The 20,388-nt window shown below is 36.1% G+C and overlaps 1 protein-coding gene across 17 annotated transcripts in view; it reads left to right on the top strand.

The window, feature by feature from the left end:
- The window catches only part of GRIK1 (glutamate ionotropic receptor kainate type subunit 1), a 356,985-nt gene that overhangs the window by 191,580 nt on the left and 145,017 nt on the right, over window positions 1–20,388 (top strand). The window lies entirely within an intron of this gene.

The following is a 20,388-nucleotide window of genomic DNA, read 5'->3' as shown; positions in this document are numbered from 1 at the left end:
TGAAGAAGTCAGGATTGCCTGGGTCCCTAATCACAATTAATCATCTCATCTTTTTGTGAAAAGGAAGCTTGAGTTCTAACTAATCAAAATACAGATGACTATTTGGAAAGCCACATATTCAACCCATTTATAAGTTGGATTCTGCTTATATGACATTGTCTCTTCTTTCACATCGTTCCAATCACATTTTCCTCTACTTCTTGTCCATGTTACTTAACATTGCAAACCCCCTCTTACCTCAATACTCCCTATTCTCCTCTCCTGCTTCCTTATCACCATCTGACATATTTTATGTAAGATGCATAGTTTATGCATTTATTCCGTTTATTGTTTATCTCTCCTCTTCCACTAGCATATTAGTTCCATGAAGCCAAGGACTTTGTTTGGTTTACCTCTGTATCCCCAGGATCTAGGACAGCACCTGACACATGGTGAATGTTCAGCACTCATTTGTCAATTCAAGGAGGGAATAATCGAATTGACACATGGCATTATCCATTTGTGAGCTTTTATGATATAACTTCATTCACACTGTGATGTAATGATTTACAGCGTTGAACTACGATTGGCAGGGCTAACTCTCACTTCCTCACTCTCACAGCACTGGCTCGTGGATCTCATCCAGAAATCCATATCCTTTAGTCCTTCCCTCATCTCCAAGCTAACAATTCCTTATACTCTTACTTTCTTCCTTATTCAACCTAAACCTCACTTTTCTTCATGTCAAATTTCCACTCTCCAGTTCACTAAACCCTGCTAATCTTGACTTTCTACCATGTGTCCTGCAGTTTCTCAAACCTACATCATTGAATCGCTCCTACCTCCCTAAGTAGCCAATCACCATGGGAGGAGATATGATTGTGTGAATGCTATTACAGTGTGATGACTTTGAACTTCAACTAGGACCTCAATGCTACTTGGCAGGGCTTGTTACTGACATGTTGTCTGTCCTGTCCTCTACTCTTCTAAATGAACAATTACAGACATTTACAGTTCAAGCCTCCCACCTTTTCCTGGCCCCTTTACTTTTCCTTATGGAAAAGCCTAATCTCTTATTTCAAAGAGGAAATGGAAACTATCAGGTATGAATTGCCTTAAATTTTACCTACCCTATCTTATAAACTTCTCTCTCACTACATCCAAGCTCTTAGGCCTTCTTTGCATTCCCACATTGAGTGGCCTGGCTCTCTCCTCACATACTGTCCAGATGACTCATGTCAGGGGTTGGGTCCCACAGGACTGGAACAAAGACAGTAGTTTCTACTCCAGACAGCACAGAGTAGAGAGGATTCTAAAGTCATTGTCAACATACAGTGCCATTATATCATGAGTATAATTAGAAAAAATTCTAATATTCTTCACGTCTGGAATACCATCTTCAAAACTACATTGTGATAAACAAAAACCTCCAAATTAGTCATATTAATGTAGCAAATTATATTAAAACCTAAAAATAAGTTCCTATCCTTTGCTTCACTTCCAAAAATTGATCCTAAAACAATAATTGGAGAAGTAGGTTCCAGTATTATGTACATGTATATAAATAATATCAGAAAGTTGTAAACCTAAATATTTGTCCATAAGAAGGATTAAATAAATTATAATTCATTTGCATATAAGGTTTTATGCAACCATTAAATAGTATATTAGAAGATTTTTAATGACATGAAAATGATCACAATGTAATGTGTTTTGAAAAATAAATTACATAGGGGGCTGGCCCGGTGGCCCAGCAGTTAAGTTCACACATTCCCCTTCTCAGCGGCCCGGGGTTTGCTGGTTCGGATCCCGGGTGCAGACATGGCACCGCTTGGCATGCCATGCTGCGGTAGGCGTCCCACATAAAAAGTAGAGGAAGATGGGCACGAATGTTATCTCAGGGCCAGGCTGCCTCAGCAAAAAAGAGGAGGACTGGCAGTAGTTAGCTCAGGGCTAATCTTCCTCAAAAAAAAAGAAAGAAAAAGAAATTACATAAAACCATGTATAGAATTTACCAATGTTTTGAAAATATGTACCCAAAATATTCACAGGGTTACCTCTTGGCAATGGAAGGATTATAGAGGATTTAATCTTGTTCTTTATGTACAAAATTATTTCAACAATAATGATAATGAATGTTATATTTTAGGAGTGCATTCTGAAGCATGCATATTTTGACTTTCCATTTCAGAAGATATATATATAAAATGTGTGTGTTTATAATATATATGATTAGGTATAAAGAGCACTTTGGTTTGCTAATGTCAGATTAACTGTATATCATCTACGTCAGAAAAAAAATTCAGGGTGCTTTAAAGAAAACCTGAAAATGGATCAAGAAAGCTGACAAAGAGTTAAATATTCTGGCATTGAGATTCTGCTCATTTTCATAAAATACACAGTTCTTAAATGTTCATTTTCCTCTGTTTGCATAAAGACTGATAAATCTCGCTCAGGCCTAACTGCATTGATTTGATGATCAAAACAGGCATTTCCTCTTCCTCATGCCAGGAGGGGGCTTTTTTTCAGTAGACCAAACACAAAAGCCTTTCTTTCTAATTTCCCATTTTGACACGAGTGAATAATAACCATCTTTCTACGCCGTACCAGATCTCATTCTAATGAGTATTAAAATCCTTTTTGGAAATGTATTAATGCTCCAGTGCTAAGATCCTTTTGAGAAAGTACTATAGTGTAAAGTCTGAAGAATCAGAAATCCACTTGTGTTTTGCATATGGAAGGCAGACGAGACAATCATTTATTGTGGAGAAAAAAAGCTTTGCTCTATTGGGCTGTTACAAAAGCTGTAATTTTATTTTGAAGTTCTCAAGTTTTGTTCTCCTGGTTTATGGTTTTGTGCTAAAATTATGGCTTCGTAATGGGTTGTAAGGCATACTTTATGCACTGTCATAATTATAAGCTATTACAGTTCATTCTTTGTATCAGGATGGTTTTATGGACATTTAAATGAAGTTTCTGACAATGAAGCTACAGCTTCAATAGTACTACATTATGGCTACACCTGGTGGTGTGCAGTCTCTCCGTTTTTCTATTGTAAACCATTGTGGGGAGGAGAGTGGGATTTAAAACCTCAGCTGCTTGCCTCACACTGTGCCCCAGCACGACATGTAGATTTATCAATCCATTTGTATTTAAATAACTTATATGCTTTTTGCCTCACTGAGCCACAAGACCGTCAAAGAGAAAAATCACTCTGGTGAGTTCAGTTTCCTCTTGCCAAAGAAGACACCTGAAAGTTTGAAAACATAAAACACAGTGAGTCGTTCATCCTTTTCCCTTGACATGAGAAAGTGGCATTGAGATGTTGTTGCTTACTCTCCGATGTTTACATATTAGAAATGGTCTGTTAGCATGTGCCGGAGCCGTTTGTCACAGTATTTATGATATTGTCTATGCTTTCGGTTTCTGATTTCTTATTTAGAGGCTGTTGGAAATAGTCACCTAATTTGCAATCTCCTGCAGTGTAGGATTCAATGAGAACACATCGTTCCAGCGAGGGTGTTGGCTGAGTAGACTCTTGGATAAGGTGTAACTAATAATTTTAAACATCCCATGTGGCAGTAGAGTTTTATTATAGGTGACAAAGTGACCAAGGTTTCAGTAGTTTTGTAAAGGAATTCCATTGAAGTCAATGAAGGATCACGTAATAATATGAAAACGGGATTAAGTACTGAATGCCAAATTTCCACTTAAAATGACCTTCAAGAAAACAAAGAAAATCCAACTGAGAAAAAAAATGTACTAAGAAGACACTATGTGCTCCCAGAGAGCAAGAATGTGAAAAGCATTTACTTAGGGCTCCCGTAGCCCCTTAATCCAGGCCCTATTATGCATAGGAATTAGAGCCCATATGGTCTTCTAGCAAATTGTCCCACATCAGTGGGAGAGTATTTATTTCATCAATGTGAACTAAGTATTTTTAAATCATTACTGAGAAAATACAGCCTTCTAAAGAATATAATGTATTCTTTAAAAAGAAGTCAAAGATACCATAAAAACATCTCACTTGTATTTGGTTGTAGAATCTGTTTGGCTTCCATCTGAAGGACTCCCAGTTCTTGCATATTTTAACACTTCCATAAAGCTGTAAATAAGGGGGTTGCAGCCTGTTTTCACTCACTGCTTTAGAATTCACTAATGAAGACGAGAATGAGGAATTCCAAATATATAAACAGCCCTCAGTGGATGAAGAAATGAATCCTGCCAGATTGATAATTGCCCAGCAAGACTCAAATCTCAGACACCTGCCTGAACTCCCTCCTATAACACAGAAGGGCCAGTGATGTAGGCTTTTTTTAACAGGGAATTATTGCATGATAATTATCCACATCATAAAAATGAATCAGTTGCAAAATTTTGGACATTAAAACAACCATTTTGACTGATTTTGCGCTAGAGGAATTACCTGGTTAATTGCTTGGCCATAAGCATTGATTTGGTGGTTGAAGTTACATTCCTATTAAAACTGTCTTCTGCTTGCTGTGTATACAGCCCAAGTGAATCTCAAGAAAATAACTTATGTACATCTCTAAAAGAGGACACAGCACTTCAAACCAATTAGCCATAATATTTTGAGGCAGTTATTCTTGTGGATAATGTTGTTCATGTGTGGAAAGTGAAGATTAAGACCTATAAATCAAACTGTGTTATTCTAACATCTACTTGAATTCACACACCGGTGAAACTACAAGGCTAATGCTAAGAAAGAAAGGGCAGTTTCTTTGCTCAGAGTTGCCTGTGTTAGCTTTAAAAAAGTACAGAGTACAAACAATATTGTAGCCAGAGAAAAAGAAAAGGGTAAAAATATCAAGAGTACAATCATTCCATTATCCATCACCAGAAATATTTATAAAGTCTGGTCTGTTGTTCCATATGTGTTCATTGTGAGTATTCTTACAGAATTAGCTAATATTAGGAAACTTACATTCTAAAATAGTATTTCCAAACTTTTCTGATAAGAATCAACTTGGGAGCTTATTAAAAGAAAGAAACAAACAAAAAGCAAATTTCTAGGTCGCTCACTCAGAGATTTTGGGAGTCGGTTTATCTGTTTTCATACTTTAATAAACTCTCCTTTCCCCAGGCCCCTTGATTCTTATCAGCTGAGAAATTTGAGGAAAATTATTCTAAAACTGCTGATAAGCAAAATGAAAGTCAATAGCTTGCCAAATCTGTAAAGCACAATGAAAAATTAAATGATAAAATTTTTCTTAAAAAATAAATAGTTGTGGGGCCAGCCCTGGTTGCCTAATGGTAAAGTTTAGCCCACTTCACTTCAGTGGCCCAGGTTTGGTTCCTAGGCTTGGACATCCTCCACTCGTCTGTCAGTGGACATGGGGTGGTGGCAGCTCAAATACAAAAAAAAGGAAGATTGGCAATGGATGTTAATTCAGGGCCAATCTTCCTCAGCAAAAGATAAATAAATAAAAAGTAAATACTTGTAATAAATTGAATGGTTATTCTATACTAGGCAGCTCTATAATAAGGATAAAATCCCATTGGCTAATATTTCGACTTATTTGTGGCTAATACCTTAGCATTCTCAAATTTTAAAATTCGTCAAAAGAATGAATAGAATTTATTTTTTCATTTAAAGGAGAAAATATCCAAATTGTGCATTTTAGAAAGTAATTATTTAAAAATATCTTATTACCAAGTAAGTGATGTTACTTGAAGAAAATTTAAATTGATATGGATATAAAGAATTAAAAATCATCTATAATCCAATTTCCTAAAATTAACTGCTATTAACATTTCATTGAATATATTTCTAGACATTTTTTAGTCATGGAATCTTGATTATAATTAGTTTCTCAATAAATCTCAATTCAACCTTTTTTTCCTTCTCGTGTGGTTGAAGGGGTAGTAAAGGGCATGTTGGCAACTAGCAGAATAAGTGGGCGAGATATAGAGAGAGAATTAATACTATTTTTGGTGCCCAGCTCTCCTTCAAATAATTTTCACACAATGTATGTAAGAACATGTATTTTTCATTTTTTAAATCTTTGTTTCAATGACCAGCTAATCTTAGTTTGTCATTACAGTGGCTAAAACAGACTATTAAAGGGTCAGTCTTGCTTTTTAAATTTATTTTCCTGGTAATACCCTCCAACCAGGCTAGTATTTGGAATGAAGCAGCCATGAAGTTGCGGCTGGTCATCTCTGCCTTGATCAATGTCTTACTTCTAATTGGACCAATCATTATCAATGAGGACCACAGGGAGAGCAGCACTCCCCAGAATATGTCATTGTGTAAGCGTTGGGCACATCCAAGCTTTTCTAAGGTCAGAGGTTTATTTTAATAAAACCGAATTATCAATAGGACTTATGAGAAACCCAAATTGCTTTAAAAATAAGCATTTTCGACCTTTTTTATGAGGAAAGATAATTGTCTTTACTAATTTTATCACAGAAAGGCTTTTTCTTTTTAACTTTTTTGAAGAATAATTGGCAAATATAGTCGTATATATTTAAAGCGTACAACATGATAATTTGATATACATACACATTGTGGAATGATTACCAAGATCAAATTAATGAACACATCCATCGCTTCACATAGTTACACAGGTAACACTTTTGTTTGTGTGTGGGTGGTGAGAATTCTTAAGATCTACTCTCAGCAACTTTCAAGTATACAATACCGTCTTATTAACTATTGACTTTTTTCCAGCTCTTCTTACTTCATTTGCTCATATGTATTTTCCTGCTACTCTCTTTGATTCTTTTTCTTTCATGAATGGATTTCTTTTTAGTCACTTGCATCTCTTGCACATTGTCGACTCAGCTTTCTAAAGCCCTTTTGGTGGAAGGAAGACATGGAGATCTCTCCAACAGCTTTGAACAATGTGTGTGCAACCTGCTGTGAACATTTTAAGAGAAAATGGCAGGTCTCTGCAGTATTTTGCTGCCCTTTTCATCAACAATGTTCCCCAAAGCCTTGAATTTATCAAGTGTTCTATGTGATAAATGTAAATAAATGTCTACAAAGTAAAAATGAGAAACTTAATAAGAATGGTGCAATCCTTGTAATATTGTTGGGATGTGAATTATAACAATAGTTCCTGGAGGCTTGTGTTTAATTTAGGAAGCAGTAATCTTTTATGGAGATGCTCCTGAGCCAAATAAGAATGTTCCAGCAGGGGCAGAAGTTAGGGCAAATGTCTGGAGATTCATCTTGCAGGTGGGTACTAAATTCTCATGCTTCAGAGGAGCCCCTGAAGTTCCAAGAGCCCACCAGCTGTTCCAGAAGCTGCTTGGGAGTTTTAGTCCATTCTACTAGGATGAGCTCCATACACCATTGCTGCCTACATGCCCCTGATTGCTTTGGCTTTCAATTTCAAATGAACAAGCCAAATGCAATACCTGATGGGAAGGAACTGTCCCTAAGAACATGTAAACCAGCACAGCCACCAGGGATAGGTGGATTTTTCTGAATCAGAGAGAGGCTGACATGCCAAAACTGACACTAGTTTGGAAATATAGAACCCACAGACTCCAAGCAGATCGAAGTAAGAGCAGCTGTATTTTATACAGGGAATAAAACAAGAAAGGAAAATAATTTTGGACATGCTGTTTCAAAGAACACAAACTGCATTCACATTTAATGACATAATCGTGATTAATGTAGCTTGGGGACTGGGTAGCCATAACAGGCCTTTATTAATTATCTGAATGAATAATTTTCTTTTCTACCTCTTTTAAAATGTAGAAGCAGATCAGAAGAAATCTAATTAGAAATCAGAACGTCCAAATTTTAATGATGTCTTGAGCAGCTCAGGTTTCTTTTCTGCTTAAAAGTAGTTTCAAAATGAAAGAGAAGAAAATTCAGAGATGACTTTCTGATATAATTAGCTTTTAACCTGCATTTCTGAAATTGGCTATGTCTATGTAATACATTATGAAAGTGATTCAAGATAAATAATCTTTTTTCCTTTAAAAAAGGGGAGAGGGACAAATTGCTTAGAAGTCTTGAAATGTGAATTACGCCAATTGGTCCTTTGGGAAATCTCTCTCTTAGTTCAAACTGATCCCCTTGGGAAACAGTGAATCTCATTGCTTAATAAGCATAATGGAGTTTTTATATTGTACAGAACTGTTGTCAAAAGGGCTACGGATGTACTGCAGAGCTTTTAAAGCTAAGATTTCTGACAGGGAATGAAGACTATTCTGGCTGGACAAAAACATCTCTGTGAAGCCACGTACTTGTCTTTCTTCTTTGAGACTTAGTTGAGGATTTGAAACCCGTATATTTTAAGTTCTTCTGAAAGAATACAGTCCTAATTTTACCAAAATTATACTCTGGCAAACAAATGTACTCTCTAAGACTGAAAACAGTCACTTTACTGATGGAAAAATCCCAGAAGTTTCAGGATCTTGCCTTGTCAATCGACTCTTAAAATAGACTCAGGGAATGATTCCTCCTAGAGTGAATGAAACTGAAAGACTATCATTAGAAAAGAAAATTCCATGTGGATAAAGAGAGAGTTTTATATACCTTTCTACTATAAACACTGGCCCAAAGACGTGAATTTTGTATCCACTGCTACATTTCCAAAGTCAAATCTATTTTGACTTGAACAGAAGATGGGGCAAAGTGTAAAGGTGATAGAAAAGTCACTGTGAGTTTTGTAAGTTATAATTTTTACAGAAACAGGCTTCACAACTTCTCTTTCCCAACTTCTCCCTGAAGAAATTTAAAGGGTGTCTTTGAGTGACAAGAGCTGCGATGAGAAGTACTGGAGACTCAGAGCTCTAGAATGCCCAGCAGTAGAGGTATTTCTGATCACACACATGGACTATGTTACTTATTCTCCAAGCAGACTCTGACAACTCACCCACTGTAAGTCTATGTGGTCAGTAATCAACCCAAGTGATCATGCTTTGCCATTGTCAAGTCCTATTGACACCTATGACTTTCAAAGCCCCATCCTATGCATAATAAAGGTATCATCTAAGTAAATTTTTTGCAAGATGTAAGGTCCATGACATCACTTTGAGTCACTGTTGTGTCAGAAACCTTGTGATGAAGCTGAGACCCTCAGTTATCCTTTTTCTCACCATCACTTTATTAACAATCTTGACTCTTGCCATCGCTTTCTTGACAATCATACTAACAGCAATTCTGGTTTTTGCCTTTCAGTAAATTCTCAGAATACATTTCCCAGGGAACCATGTTTGTGTGTTTCTTTTCTTATTCAGGCATTCATGTTTTAGATACACCTGGGCACTTTCTTGTCAGCTTTTAGTTTCTTTATCTAATTCTGGGCTTTGTTGGGGTCAATGAATGAGTAGTAAATGAAAGAAGGGTTTTGTAACTATACTGGCCCAAATCTAATCTAAACTAGCATTTACCAAAATGTAACAGTGGGAAAGCTACTTAACATCTCTAAGCCTCAGTTTGTTCTTCTAGAAAATAGAGATGATAGCATCTATCTCATAAGGTAATTAATTGGAGGGATTATAATAAGATAATAATGTGTGTAAAACGCTTAGCATAGTGTTTAACACCTGGAGAGTGCCCAATTTATATAAAAAATCTGTTTTTAATACCTAAGCTACTCTCCAATAGAAAGGTACGTTGGAAAATGCTGTTAACTTTTCTACTTCAACACTGCAGTAGACACTCCACTCCAGATGGTTGAATCTATAACCGTCATCAACACATTAGTGAGAAGTCACTCTCTGTGTGTCTGTGGCCCACAAATCCCTCAGTATAGACCTGAGCAGCTCAGGATTAATAGGAGGAGTGTGAACTGAGTCATGAAAGTGCAGCAGCGGATCCTGACTTTATTCACAATTTAGATATTTCGTTCATTGTAGATTTTTCTTGCTTTAATTTTAGGTTTTTTAAATAGTGAATGAAAATATTATTTATCTTGATTACTGATTTTTGGTGCCCTCTTAATTTGTATATCTTAGGTGAATGCCTCACTTGCCTGACCCTGGTCCCAATCCTGGCTCCTGAGTCTTAGGATCTCCTCTGTCCTCACCCTAGCACATGTAGAATGGTGTAAGCCCCTTTGCCTTGAGCTCGCTTCCATCAGTTGATTATGATAGCCCCTAGGGTCATTGCTGACTGTCAGACCCACCATCAGCAGTCACTTGAAAATCCTCCTGTAATATGAAATTGAGTGCAATTTTAGCTCGACTAATGACACTCACTACGAGCTGGTGTCTCCACCCACGCACACATTCCTGACCTCCATTGAGTTACCTGGCCTGAGATGGGACTCCCACCCAACTCTACAGGATGTTTAGGAGAGGTAAGGTGGTCAGTGATCTTCAATTCCCCAGAACATTTAAAGTTCATCCAACAGCAAGTTATAGTTCACTGTCCCTTCTCCTCTGATGAGCTGGACTCAGAATTTTAATGAAAAGAATAAAATATCTAACTAAATTCCATCCTCAGAGACGATTAGGCATTGGAAGAAAACTGACACAATGCGGACAGAATTCTTTCATTCATTCAGCATTATCCTAACTCTAAGACTCATCATTTCGTGTTATCAGCTCCGTTTGATAAGTTAAAACATTGAGGGTGAGAGAGATTTATTTATAAAGAATCCCAATGGAAATTAGAATCAAAGCTATAAAAAGCATCCACAGCTAGAAGTTACTTTTACATCTGAGTCTTTTGAGTCCTTTTCCAAGCTCTTGCAATTACATTGCCTGAGGTGCTCTCCAATTTCCAGTTTAGGAAGAATAAAATGTATCATAATGCTTACAGGTGGCATGGGGTATGCTCCCCAGCCCTGCCCACAGATCTCCACCCACTCTCAGCCAAGCCTCAGATGTTCATGTTGGTCAAGTTATAGCGTGACCTCCTGTCCTGGTTTTAGCACTGGAAGTCTCGCAGCCCAGGCCAACAAGGAGGGTTGGTCTCCCTAGGTGCTGACCGGAAGGGTCCTCCACATTGCAAATGCACATCGACTTTCTTTTCTTGTTGCTCTTCTTGGTTAATTTACTTCTTTAGTGATTCACACAAAATGCATTTAATTTCAGCATTTGCTATTATGATCCATCAATACTCTTAGCTAATGCTTTGAACTTACAATAAGAGATGGGCCTTTGAAATCCCAAAGACAGTCACGGAAAGAAATATGCAAAATCCCAGATGTCCCTTATTTGTCTGAAAACAACCGCAAAAAAATAATAGAGCAAAAAGCTAAAGATACTCTAAATAGACATTATGGAACTATAACTATAAAGCAAGCTTCTTAAAACATAGGTTAAAAACTTAATAAATAAATGAAATACAAGTTAGACCATGTTGATACCACAGGCAAACCTCTGGGCTATCTCCTTATTGCCTCTCTTGCCATTAAAACTCACACTCCTTTATTCATCCTTTTCGCAAACATTGGTTGACCACCTCTTCTGTGCAATGCCTTGTACAGTTGTTGAGACAATAAAGACAAATAAGGCAGTTGAGGCTTATAGCTCAGAAAGGGGAAGTAATATAAATAACTTAGTGCCATACAGATTAGGAGGTGCCATAGCTGAAGGCGGTGCAGCTGGAGAAAACAAAAAGGCAGGAGAAAAGTTTAACTTATTCCCAGGAACATCTGTCCCAAATTGGCCAATATTTTCCAAATTTCAGTCTTTTCTAATGCTCTGCCTAGAATATATTCCCTCCATCTCTGCACATTTCAAAATTCCACATATCTTTCACAGCAAAACTAAAAAGGTTGGGAAGCATATCCTAACCCTCAATCAAGATTTACCATTCATTTGTCTAAAATTTCACAACAGTTAGAATTTACTTTAGTATAACATATTTATTAATGTATTTATGGTTGGTTATATATTCAAGAAAAAGATGATAATCTTACACCGTATACAAAGTGAATTCAAAATTCAGAGCACTAGGGGCCGACCCCGTGGCTGAGAGGTTAAGTGTGTGCGCTCTGCTTTGGTGGCCCAGGGTTTCACCAGTTCAAATCCTGGGTGTGGACATGGCACCGCTCATCAAGCCATGCTGAGGCAGCATTCCACATGCCACAACTAGAGGGACCCACAACTAAAAATACACAACTATGTACCGGGGTGCTTTGGGGAGAAAAAGGAAAAATAAAATTAAAAAAAAATTCAGAGCACTAAATATTTAGAAATCAACAGAAAAAATATTAGGCAATATTTCTTTGATCATAGAATGGAGAGAATTTTCTAAGCATGACAGCAATGAAACAAACATTACAAAGATAAAATATCATTTAGAATTCTGGTTGTATTTAACAAGAACCCATATGAAATCAGTTTAAGCTGAAAAGGGGAATTTATTATATGTATATTGAGAATCAAGGGCAAAGATATGGGTGGACTCCAGAAATAACGAGAAGCAGAGACCTGAACCCCATTAAGAATTTTTTTTATCTCTGCCCTTCTCTGTGCATCTCCCTCATTCTCATCACCACTCATGGCTCCTTCCCTTTCTCTAATCAATCTGGTGAAAGGCAGTGTGCTGACAGCTGCTAAGCTTTCAATCTTATGGCTTGGATACCTGAAGAGAGATGGACTCACTTTCTCTTGATCCTGGTACAAAGGTGTCCAGCAGGGGAGACATTAGCATTTGTTGAAACACTAAGCTGTCACCGTAGCATAGCGCAGCGACTTCTGCCTCATTGCGAGAATGGTTCAGATGCCTGAGTGAGAAGGAGTTTCCAAAAAGAAGAGAAGAAGTAAACATATTCACTGTAAAAAGATAGATTGAATTACATAAAAATATGAAACTTTCATAATCAGAGAAAAGTTAAATAAAATTCAAAAGCATAGCAAATTAGAAAAAGTATCTGAAACCATTATGGGAAATAATTTCTTTCTTTAATGCATAAACGCACGAGATAAATATGGATACCTTACTCCAAATGGGTAAGGACCAGGACTTAAGAATTGGCAAAAGAAAAAATACAATGAAATACAACAGGACATTGTGGGAAAATATTCAGCCTGATTAAAAGTCAATGAAATGTGAATTTAAATAACCATCAATTGAAAAGATTTTGCCTAGGGAATTGATTTCTTTTTATTTAAAATGCCTAGAAATTCAGAGAAATGTGCACTTTCATATACTCATGGTAGGCGTGTAAATTGATGCAATCTTTCTTGAGGACAATTAGGTAATATGCATCAAGACCTTTAAAAATGAATGTATTATTAAACCCTGAATTTCATATAAAAGAATTGGGGAAATAGATGGGAAAATATTTTTTTTCACATGGACATATTTATTGAAGTATTATTTGTGATAGAAAAGAATTGGAAATAAAGAGATGTCTAACAATAGAGTCACCTAAACAAACTTTTGTTTTTTGAGATGGAATATTATACAACACTATAATTATATTTTAGTGAACATTAAATAACATAGAAATACTAATAAGAGAAAAAACACAAAAATACAAACTTTTATGTACAATATGGTTCTAGTAAAGATCTACATATAGCAGAAAAGATGTGAAGAAAATACCTCTAAATCTTGATATTGTTAACTCTCTGAGTGGTAGAATTTTAAATTATTATTTTTTCTCCTTTTGTCCGTAGTTTCCAAACTTTCAGTAATGAACTTGAGGTGCTTTCATTTAAATTAGGAAAACGAAATATTTAAAGAAACTTCAAACTTTGAAATTGAAAAGTAGCTCTAACTTTTGAGTCAATGAGAAAATAATATACGTGTTTTAAAAATATCTATTAAATATCAAGAATGCAAAAAGATATGTTAAAATGTGTGAGATACAGCCAAAGCTATATGGAGAAGTTAATATGCAAACTCAAATGCTTTAATAAATTAAAACACGTGTAGGTAGATTTATACATTTTTTAACAGCTAAAATGACAGAAAGTATTTAGGTAAAAGAGAAATCCACAAAAGTCACACTGATGCTATTTTTTGATATCTCAAAATGGCAAAAAAACTGATTTATTGGCGTTTATCATGAAGGGAAGAGTTACTGCTTCCTTACACTAGATATTTATCATGTTTTTGCCTGACAAAATAAGATAAAAATTAATATACTTGATTTTCAACCTCATATTTTAAGAACTGTTGAGCTCAAAAGAATGCTAACATAATTATATAATAGCTTCAGCCTTTAATTCAGGTATAGCCAATGCAATAAGAAAAATATAAATGATGGCTATTTGGAGATGATTATATTATAAGAAAACTCAACATAATAAACAGAAAATTAAAGTATTTAATAATGGCCCGAGAAGACAAGTAGATGTAGATACAAACAAAACAATAAAATCAATTACAATTGTATTTGTCAATTATTCTTCAATAAAGTTGGGGAAAAAATAAAATTTAATAATAAAAAAGAAAATATAAACTAATTTTTTGCTGAAGAAGATTTGCTAACATCCGTTGCCAATCCTCCTCTTTTTTTTTTTCCTTGAGGAAGATTAGCCCTGAGCTAACATCTGTACCAATCTTCCTCTATTTTGTGTATGTGTACACCTCCACAGCATGCATGGCTGGTGAATGGAGCTGGTCCACACCTGGGATCCAAACCCGAGAACCCCTGCCACCGAAGTGGAGTGTGCAGAACTTTAACCACTTGGCTGCTGGGCCAGACCCAAAAAAAGAAAATATTATAAAAGATCAAGCTCAGCTATCAAAAAAAACCACCTAAAATATCTGGGAAAAAATATTACTGTATGACTTGCTTTTGAAAACTATAAAATAAAACTAATAAATTTCTTGATATAAAATCCATGTTCTTAGACAGAAAGACAGGATTTTTTAATATTTCCAAAAAATAATTTATATATTTAATGATATTCTCAAAAGAAATCCAATGAATAAATAGGCAAAAATTTTCAATAAAATATAGTATAAGAAGAGTAATTTGAGAGGAAGAGTCATTTACCCAGCAAACGTTAACACTAGTATTAACACAATACGATGCTAGCATATATATAGGCAGAAAGCACAGAATAGTCTGGAATTTAAATTATATGATAATTCAATACATCATGAAGGTGGTATGACACATCAGTAGGTAACTATATAAATATATATAGCGTATATAATTATATCAGCTTTCTCCTAATATACACCAGAATAAACTTCAAATGTATTAAATAACTAAATTATAAAAAATAAAAATCTTTAAAAAGTCCTAATGGTAATTATGTACGTGACTATTTGTCAATTGGGTGGCTAGAGGAGAAATTTTTAATTGTAAATATTCCAACAGTTTCACAAAGCTGTATTCGGCTGCTGTAACAAATGACTCCTCCCCAAACAGAAGCTTTGAAGAACCAAAGATGTTTTCTTCCTGAAATGGCTGTGTGAGTTTGTTGCAGACTCTGCTCCACATGTCTTCCCTCTAGACCCCAGGCTGATGGAGCAACTGTTACCTGTGTTGTCCCTGGGACAGATGGATACAGATGACAGCTCTGGGTGGTCTGTCACTGGCAGTTAGCGGTCTGTCCAGGAAGTGACACTCGTAACTTCCTCTCACAAGTCATTGGACAAAACTAGCGACTCAGCGCCATCCAATCCCCAGGTAGGTGCCATGCCTTCATACATTCAGAAGGGAAAGAACCAGAAATATTAATGACTACTACAAATGTGCTATGTTTCAAGGGAAAAAATCTATACATTTGACATGATAAAAATTTAAACATTTCTTTGTCTAAAAATCTAATCAGCCTTGAGAGCTGAATAATAAACTAAGAAACATTTGCAACAAAAAGGTCAAAGATTTTAAATCGTTATGAGTAAGAGATTAACTTACATCAATAATGAAACCAATGATATCTCAAGGTAGGAAAAGGCAAAAGGCTAGAACAAGTAACTTAAAATTACAGACGTGCAAATAGGCAGTAAACAAGTTTTAAAAATTAAAGTCTTCCTTATTCAGAGGGATGTGTGCTTTCTGTCACAAATTGGCTTGAAAACCATACGGATCTTCAGTGAGGTTGCAATTCAATTGGTATTTCTACACAGTGGATGCAAGTATTAATTGGTCAGCCTTTGCTTCTGCATGGCAATTTAGCATTATATAATAAAAGCTTAAATTGCTTATAACTTATGATCTAAAAACTGCGTTTCAAGGCATTTTTCTTTCTCCCAGCAAAATCATGGAAAGCACCGAAGGTTAATCAGAATTGGATTTGTAACAGTGAAGAATTAACAACCCACCCAAAAAGTGAGGTTGATTAAGTAAACCATGATATATCCAAACAGTGAAATATTAGACAATCATTAAAAATAGGGCCTATCTTGGAAAGGAGATGCCTATTTATATGTGTTATATGAAAACGGCAGGAGATAATAGAAAGGCATCATCTTAAATGTTTCAAAGAAAATTCAGATATGTATGGGAAAAAAATGGAAGGAAATTCACCAAAATGTTAATAATAATTGTTTCACAGTGGTTTGATTGTATTTTGTTGTTTTTACCTTGCTTTCAACTTTTTACCCAATTTACATGTTTGTGTTTTTAAAGTAAAATTATTTAGAAAAAATAATGTTTGCACATACACCAGACAGTAGTGTCCATTGTGGGAGTTCACTGAGTGCAGTGTATTTTTAAATATATGTAAATGAACAGCAAATAGAATTTCCAGATTTCAGTACTTTTACAATAAGTAGTGCATGTTTCCCAAAGTTCCTATTAGGGGCATTCCAAACACAGATCCCTCTGTGACGTGAGATTTAACTGTGCTTTATTTTTTATCAACTTGTAGCTTTCCTGGATATGTGTATTAGTCAAGTTTCTCTCTCTTCATTTGGGACCTAAATGTTTCACAGAAAGATTTTGTCTGAGAAACAGAAACTTCCATAGAGTTTATTCATTATTCATGTCAGTGCAAACTCTGTTCATTTTATAGTATTGGATCTTAAATGTGACTGTGAGAAAATCTGGGAGAGTATGCTTAACGGAAATACCTTCTGGACTCTGGGATATTTGAACAAAAACAACGAATTCAATCTGAGATTTTTTTAAATTGATGTGTAAATATGTGAGTGTTTAAATCTGAGATTCTGTAGCTTTTTAGATGTTCTAAAACACTATCACACAATTTTTAAATCAGTGAATGAAAAATTTTGATGAAAGGATTTTTAAATTTTTCAAATAAATGTGCAGAGATGTTAAGAAAAAACAATGGAAAATAACAAGAAAAAGATAAGAAAATGTAGCAAAGGGCTTTGCATTTTTAAACATTCACATTAGATGTCAAAGACTTGCATCCTGTCCACAATGTCTCTTTGAGATGATTCATTAAAAGATGTCTTTTCTGAGGGGCTGGCCCAATGCCATAGTGGTTAAGGTCATGTGTTCCCCTTCAGCAGTCAAGGGTTCACTGGTTCCATTCCTGGGTGTAGACCTACAGACTGCTCATCAAGCTATGCTGTGGCAGCATCCCACATACAAAATAGAGGAAGATTGGTAACAGATGTTAGCTCAGAGCCAATCTTCCTCAAGCAAAAAAATAGCCTTTTTTTCATAGAAATCTATATTTTACAGACCATCTTCATGCTTAGGTTATTTTTGTAAATGGAAAAAGGAGGTAAAAATTGATGGCATAAATATAATGTTCATTTTTCAAAAAGCAGTGTCATAATTAGAGGGTTTATATTTCTTATCAAGTACCTAATGTCTAATTTTTCATAAAAGTGAGCACCAAAACAACATTTAAGATTGCAAATTATTTCAGTCAGTCCCAAGGAAAACAGGTCATTGGATGAAATATTTTTAAATGTGTTTTTCGGGATAGCAATTCCATGGCATGTCCCAGTTACAAGGAAAACCATCCTATAATCAAAAGAATTTGAGGAGCACTGGGTTAGACAGAGTCAAATTGCCTTCTTTTCTGAGAGACTTTTATATGTTATTGCGCAGTGTGAACTTCCAGAAAGGGGTGATGCTAACCGATGCTTCCCACATATATTTGACCACGGAACTCCCTGGGTGTGAAGCATCTCATGGGTGACTTCTGCGTACACACATTGGTAAATACTGCTCTGTGGGAGCTGTGAGCTTCCATTTGTTCCGGCTTCAGCCATCAGTTCTCATCTTTAGCAGCAATATTTCCTTCTCAGCAAGAAGAAATTTCAGCTTGAGAAATAGCAGAAATTGGAGGGAAGAAAACTAGAAAATTATGATGAAGTGTATAACACAGCTTCCCTGGAACTACAGGCTATGTACTTGGCATATTCCATTTATTTAATAATAAGTAGATAAATGAAATTTGAGCCCTTTAGGAGGAATACGTGTCATTTAAATGAGATGTTAGAAGCTAAAAATGTAACTGCTCTCAAGAGATATTAGAGTGATCACAGACTTTCTTAAGAATAAAAGTTTGTCATGAATCCTTTGGCAATATTCCTGGTTCTCATCTGAAATCTACAGCTGAATAGGAGATGAACCAGTCCTCCATGATGTTAAGGTGCTGGCAGCCTGATGAAAAGTGAGCATTTAGAGAGCATCAGAACTTTGAGTGCTTGGAGACAATGGGCCATCATGGTTGGGAGAGAGTGAGCAATTATGCTGAAAAGACAGTAATGGCGAAATTCAAGGTGGGCAGATTCTATGTGACTCAACAACCACCCTCATTCCCTCCTACCTCTCTCCTAAGCCTCTTTGTCTTGGTAGAACATACAACTTTAGCAGGCAGGGTGTTAAGGCACAAAGAAACTGAAGGGTCGTTTCTTGGGGGACAATGTACTATGTCCAAATCATTGCCTTTAGTTCTGGCAGAGAGGGCAAGTAACTGTAAACACTGTCCCCACCCTCCAGGAACAGACTCCCAGCTTACGATTGTATACCCGAATAAATTCCCCAAATAAGCCCTAGATTATATGTTATCAAAAGAGAGGGAAGAGTTCACCTCTTGCTGGAAGAATCAGGAAAGACTCCACACTGGAAGGGACAAAGTGTGGGCTTCTTGTTTTGTTGACGGAATGATTGACAACTGTACATAGTTTCCTTCTCTGTAATCTACCACCAAAAGTTCAACCTATCCCAATAGACTGGAAGCTCTGCTGAGGGCAAGAACCAAGTGCTTTTCATCTTTGTATGCTCCCTGCTCACAGAATAGTTTTAGACATTAGTAGATGGCAAATAGTGCTTGATGAATTGAATTAAACTGAAAATCGAAAATCAGTGGAATAGAGTATCTTTGGCCTTAGAAACACATATTTTCTTTTTTAATGTGGAACTCAAATGTATTAAGAAAGATCACTGGCAGCATCTGCTAAACTGCCCATAACCCATAACATTCCCCTTAACTGGCCTTTCCCATAACTGGCTACCCTCTGAAGCACGTGAGGAATTCTTTACTCCATGGAAGTATTTTGCTTCCTCCTCAAAGGCCCTTTCTATTGAATTCAAGCAGCTCTCTCTTTGAGACATCAGGGAGAGAACTTGTATGTGGTTATCATCTTAGGGGAGAATCAAACCCCATTGTCCCTCTTCAAAGGACACCAGTGTCTGAAGACAGTTCTAGAAGGTTTGGGCAACAGCCAGATTATTGAAGCTGTCCTTGTCCTTGCCCACAGCTCTGTGCTTACCCAGAACTTCTTCTAAGGTAAAAATGCAGGTACACGTTGTCCATCCACTCTCTATTAGGTCAAGGAATGCCTGCTTCCATCGAAATTCATCTAGCATGAAATCTTTATGAAGATTTGTGTTGGTCTCCAAAAGTAAAACAAGAAGAGGTAAGCTGAGTAGGGAAGAAAGCATTTATCTAAGGGAATCTTAGAATTTAAATGTGTAGCCTTGAAACTAAAGGTGCAGTAAATACAGGCCTATAGTAAATTGCTTATGATATAATAAACTAGAATTATGGATGTGGCAATAAAGAGAGGCAATATAATATTATATATTTAAGGAGCAGCTATCAGCAAAGGAATAGATCAAATTGCCATCTTGTTTTCTGTTGATAGCTTCTGGAATGGTTATTATTCCACAGGAATGCAAAACAGGGGTCCACATTGCTGAAGCTTTCCATTTCTCGATTGTCGGCTAATAGTTTCACCCTTCCTTCCCGAGTGACCTCACAATTTGTCACAATGGGCACACAGCAGGTAGTTAACAGAGTAAGCAGGGTTTATTTGTACAATAATATCTTGGCCCTGTCATATTCAGAATAAAATAGAAAAATGTAATAAAACAAAGAAAGCCAACGTGTTGTGTGGCACAGCTACTTGCTTTATTTGCGAAATGAAGTTAGAGAGCGAGAGATTGTGATTTGAGGTACTGAATGAAGCAACATTTTACGAAGAGGAAAGAAATACAGTAACTAAAAGCAACTACTATTGAAACTTTCTTAAGACAAGTAGGATACTGTATTAGTTTTCTGGGGCTGCTATAAAAACGTCCCACAAACTGAGCAGCTTAAAACAACAGAAATGTATTGTCTCATTGTTCTAGA

The sequence above is a fragment of the Equus przewalskii genome, chromosome 27, assembly GCF_037783145.1.
Source record: "Equus przewalskii isolate Varuska chromosome 27, EquPr2, whole genome shotgun sequence".
Taxonomy (NCBI): domain Eukaryota; kingdom Metazoa; phylum Chordata; class Mammalia; order Perissodactyla; family Equidae; genus Equus; species Equus przewalskii.
The sequence above is the reverse complement of the archived record's forward strand: the minus strand, read 5'-3'. Positions and strand labels throughout refer to the sequence as shown.